This window comes from Limulus polyphemus, unplaced genomic scaffold (assembly GCF_000517525.1).
Source record: "Limulus polyphemus unplaced genomic scaffold, Limulus_polyphemus-2.1.2 Scaffold432, whole genome shotgun sequence".
Taxonomy (NCBI): Eukaryota; Metazoa; Arthropoda; class Merostomata; order Xiphosura; family Limulidae; genus Limulus; species Limulus polyphemus.
Genome location: NW_013666042.1, coordinates 511,368 through 517,367, shown reverse-complemented (window position 1 = coordinate 517,367; position 6,000 = coordinate 511,368).

Here is a 6,000-nt window from a genome sequence, read left to right as displayed (position 1 = left end):
CCTCAGGACTTTTGGAAGACCATATTGTTCTCAGACGAATCAAGATTCGCTCAATTTTCGGACAGTGGAAGGATATGGCCAACTGTGATGCATGGTTTCAGCGTGATGATTTGGGGAGCTGTTTGGGTTGGTGGGAGATCGAGCTTAGTGGAGTGTATTAGCAACATAAATTTTGCTAAATACGTTGAAATATTGGAGGAAGGACTCTTGCCACTTTTTTAAAAGCAGACCATACCAGTTTATTCAAACAAGGCATGGCAAGGATGGGCAGGTATCTCCTTCTACTTTACCCAGGAAGTCCATGGGTGGTACAGTCCATAACGGGCCAATTTATGAAGCAAATATCACGAGGTTATTCATCTACAAGCAATATTGTGAAACACCCTATCTCAAAGAGGAGTGTGCAGAGTCATGGAAAGAAAGCACTACTCTACATGGTGTACAGTGCAGATTTAGAGTTAAAGAATACCTGACCAGGCACCACTCCCCACAGAGTGGGATCTAAGTAATGGAGGTATGTAGAAAGAAAGAAAATAAATGATTAATAAAGACTTACTTAGTGTCAGAGTCGCACAGAGGATTGGAGTATAGGTACAATTGGAAGGCAAAACCCAAGGAAGCCAAAACCACGATATGATGTAAGTAATGGGAAATGAATGTGTTAGGGTTGATCCACATCCCTAATTGTAGGATTTCCTCCAGAGGTCGATGAAGGTGAGAAGTGAGGGAAAAGGTTAGGTGACGTATGTGATGAGAGTATGCTGGGAAGAGGACAAGGAGGATTATGCCAACTGGATCAAATGACGAATCCAATTGGTGAGTATAAAAGGGGAGAGATCCCTGGATGAGGAGGGTTGCCAAGGGATAATGAGACAGGAACGACAACCATGGAAGGAAGCCATCTGGGAAATATAACAACAAAGGGTACACACATGACATAGAAGTCTGTTCAGATCAGGATGGGGTAGAGATGAGAAATAGAGGATAGGGAAATAGACAAAAAGGAGAAGTTACCACAACGAGCTGCCAAGGTTTGGGGAGGAAGGAATGATCCAGATATAGGAGAAGATAGATATAGTGGTGCATGTAACATCGATGGCAAACAAGTCAGACTATCGATGTCCACAGGTCAGAAGGAGAAGGAAATACACCTGAAGAGACAGGTGAAATAAAGAACATGAGGAAATAGGTTGGAACAGAGGTAAAATAATGGAATGGAGGACCATATTAATATCCCAATCCGAAAAGGCAGGTCACAGAGGAGGTTGACAAACCCAGAAGGAATGGGTTAACATGGTAAGGACATGTGAGAGAGAAATCCTGCAGTAATGAAAAAGGCAAAAGGTCTGGGATAAAGCTTTCCAATAACTGGAAATCGAGGACAGTGAAAAACCCCAGTCAAAGAGCCACGTGAGAAACTTGGAGACACCAGCAACAGTAGGGCGAGCAGCCAGAAATCTCCGAGCCTGGGCCCATGTGCTGATCACTTCCATGGAGGAAGGACAGATGGATTGGGCCAAATGATAAGTTATACGATGGAGGAAACCAGATCTCCTCGCCAAGTACTGAACAAAAGACAGAGGACATGATGTGTGAGATGTAGAACCAGTGACTGGGGTTGACGAAGGAGGCTGGGTAATAAGTGGTACTGGAGGTAATAATTTATTAAAGGAGGAAATCATGGTTGAGCTGGCCAGTAGGAAGTAATCAGATAGGAGGATAAACATATAGAAATGTGTGTGTCCAATCCTGGCTAAAGGCATCTATAGCCAAAGCCCGAGGAGAAGAAACCAGAGACCAAAATAGGGGGAAATGGTGATTGAGGGTGGTGTCAGAAGCATCAATGTGAGGAACATCCCATAGACTGCACAGCCACTGGAAAACTAGAGTATGAAGGGATGACTCCATCATGTAAACCTTGTCAGGGTGGTAAAGATGACCCACCATGAGGTTGAAAACATCTGGGACATGACATGCAATTAAACAAATGTGTGGTGTGTGGGCCCAATATAGATCCAACATCCAAAAACAGAGGGATCTCGACCCAATGCCGCCTTGGTGATTGATATAAATCACCACTGTGGAATTGTCAGAATGGATTATTACCAGACAATGTTTGTCAATGGAAAGTGATCCAAAGCCCAAAGAATGGCTAGGAACTCTAGAATGTTGATATGTAAAGATTATTTGTCTAGAGATCAACGACCCAAAACCTCCTGGTGATTGATCCATGCACCACAGCCCTGAAGGGATGTGTCTGTAAACAGATGTAACTCCAGATGAGGAGAAGGAAGCAGGACACCCACTGATGTGTGTCTTGTCCAACCACCAAAGATGATTGTCTACAAGGGGAGGAAGGGTGATGGGGGAATCCACTGAAGGGAACATGTATGCATGGTCAAGGGGGTTTACTGGTATCATGGAAGACCATATCCCTAAAAGTGACAGAATCTCATGTGCAGAAAGTGAGGGAGCATACAGAGCATGGCAAACTAACAATTCCATAGAACAGAGTCAGAGTAGAGAAGATTGGGCCCAACTGAGGTGAGTGTTGAAAAAGACACCCAAATATACAAGGTATTGGGTAGGACTAAGGAAGGACTTCTCTGATTTGATCAACCAGCCTACCTGAGCAGCTTTGAGGAGCTGACAAGTATGATAGACCAACCCCTGTTCGGAATGGGCCAGAAGAAGCCAATCGCCCATGTAAAAATGGAAACACAACCCAAGAGCATGAAGATGAAGAGCAAAATATCATACCACCCAACAGAAAACGTATGGAGCCAAAGCCAACTCTAATGTAGGGCACAAAATTAGCATACCACCTCTCGATTGACAAACCGAAGATAAGGACAAGACCATTCCGAGATCGGAATATGTAAATAGACATTAGAGACCTCCATCTTGGTCATTTATAGAACTGGTGAAAAAGCCTACTGAAGATTGAGGTAGGACTCCATGGTGAAATGTGAGAGGTGAACAAAGTGATTGAGGTGGGACAGATCAATGGCAAGCCTCCAGTCCCCAGTCTTTTTGGGAACAACAAAAAAATGTTTGTTTGTAATTAAGTACAAAGCTATACAATGGGTTATCTGTGCTCTGCCCACCACGGGTATAGAAACCCGGATTCTAGTGGTTTTGTACTGCCTCTGATAGATGCTGGCAAGTTACTGGATCCTCAGAAGAGAAGGAAGCAGGTACTTTTGACAAGTGAGATGTGGCAAGAAATGGAAGTTCGAGCCTCAGATAGGTAATGGATCATGGAAAGGTACCACAAAAGGGTCGTGAGGATAAGATGGCAGCATGAAAATTGAGCATGGGCGAGACTAATGGAAGATTCGAGGGCTGCCCCAAATGGGCAAAACTGAACCCAACAGCTGTTGGTCAAGGTATGGGCAGTCTGCCCTATGAAAAGCGAGACCCGACTGCTCCGAAGCCTGTAGAGGGATGAGGCATAATAACACTATCTCCCAACTGCAAAGCAAATTGGTCAGCATGAACCCGAATATCAGGGGATGAGGGAAAACACCAAAGAAGGTTGGGAAGTAAGTTCATGCAATAACAAAGGATGTGGGTCATAAGATATAGAAGTAAGGGATAAAATATCACATACCTGACAAATAAAGTCCGGAAAAAACGTGGATGGATGAACAGAATCATCAGGAAGGGTATGGGAAGGCGTGGAAAAATAAGGAGGTGGAAACAGGCGATCAAAGCCTTCATTAACCTGACCAGGTTCCACTAGATCAGAAGGAAGGGGCAATGCCTGAAAATAAAGGTTAACCCATATAACATTCAATCTCCCTGCAAAAAAAGTAGACAAATCTCCCATCGGGTCACCAGCACCTGAAGCCTGTCAATTATGTAACACCTGAAGTGGTGACATTAACTTTGGAATTCATGGTGATGTAGTAGACAAAAGTATTTGAAGTAAATAAGAAATGCAACTAGAATAAGGATAAGTGAATTGAAATAATGTAAACAAAACTGGTTATATTAAATCAAATTACACGACTTCAAAAATTACAATCCCAAACATGAAATCAGAGGAAAAAAGAAAGATGTCTCAGTGTAAGTGCTGCCAAACGAGAAGTGATAGTTAGGTAGAGGTGCACAGAGGGAGTCACATGCGTCACGTGAGTGTACTATGTTCCTATTGGTGGATAGGTGAGGCATGATGATTTGCATGAGACATACGTTGGAATAATTTGATTCCAATAGGGAGTACAGAAGGCTTATGGTAAGTGTACTAAAAAAGTTCACATATAGAGGGCAGCAATAAACAAGAATGGCTAAGAGCTAATCTTGTAAGTGGAAGGAAGTACCATATCGGAATTTTAATTTGTTGTAATGTTTTTAACAAGAATACCAAAGAAAGATAGTTTATGTTGGTTGGACTCCATGGTAAATTTAATTCCTATGTCATTGTCATTCATGTGGTTCAAGAAGATATGTAGACGACACCTTCATGATATGGCAAAACAACAATGAAACCTTGAAAAACTTCTTGAACCACATGATTGACAATGACATAAGAATTAAATTTACCACAGAGTCCAATCAACATGAACTATCTTTCTTAGATGTTCTTGTTAAAAAACATGACAACAAATTAAAATTTAGTGCACTTCACAAACCGTTTGTCATCAGCATGTCACCATATTACAACTCTAACCACCCTTTCAGTCAGAAACTGTGTACATCCTACACATGTGCCTGGCGTGCCCTCAATATATGTTCTAACATCACGGAAATAAATAACCAAAACACGTAGCTGTGGATAGAGGTTATGACCCTATAGTCATTGACAGTTTTCTACAAAATGAAAGAAAAACTACAGGTGAAATACTCAAAACTAACTCCATTAAAATCGTCACAAAATAAGTTTATCAGTATACCATTTTTCCTGTTATTTCTGAAAAACTTGTGAAAGCATTACGATTAAAGGATTATAAAGTAGCATTAATTCCTCGAAACAAAATTGCCAACCAGTTACAAACACTCAAAGATCCGAATACGTCTGAGAATAAAGATAGAATATACAATGCAGTTGCAGTAAAATGTACATAGGACAAACAAGAAGGAAATTACAAACAAGAACACCAGTTTCATATAAAACATGGTAACATAACGTTCTCTGCTGTAGCTGAACACTTTTGGAACTGTGATGGTACTTATGACTGTAATAATGTAAAAATCTTAAAATATGCACAAACTAACATAGAAAGAAACTTGAGAGAAAGTATTTGCATAATCAAAAACAGACCCCTATGTATATACACAGATGATGGGCTAATCAGCATGTTCTGTTGGAAGAACTGTTTATTTTAAATATTCTAGCATGTATGACCTACCTTTCCCCCTATCTCTTGATCTAGTTTTTCAAAAATGAACTCGCCCATTAACAGTTGGAACTAAATACTTACTTAACAAACACTGGAGAATTTCACCGTGATGATGTTAGTTTACCAAAACTAGTTGGCTGTAAGTTATATTAAATAATTTTACTTATCATTGTGCCAAAAAAATGTAATTTAATCTTAAATAACATAAGCATGCTGACATGATGATGTATTCTGTAAATTTTTTTATTCAACTGAATTCTATTTTTAGTGTATTTTATGAGATTTATTGTAAAATAGTAACGTACAAGATTACTGATGAGAACTCGTTTCTTTTAGGATTCGTTTTTATACCTTTGTGATGCTGGTTGGAATAAACAATAAATGTTTTCTACACAACACAAAATGTTACGCATGATAATTCATAGATATGCCTCCACATAGTTACCTAGTTCACAAAATGAGAGGTTCCTGGACCTAATATGCAGAAGGACAGGTGTAGCAATTTCTTGCAGGTGAAATAAAGAGAGACAAAACAGAGTTTTGAAATCAAAGTTAATATAAATAAATAATACACTTTATTTTCTGAAGCAGGAAGAATGCTAAAGTACATTAGAAAAAATTGATTGCATGGTGCAACTACTCATTAAAATAGTAA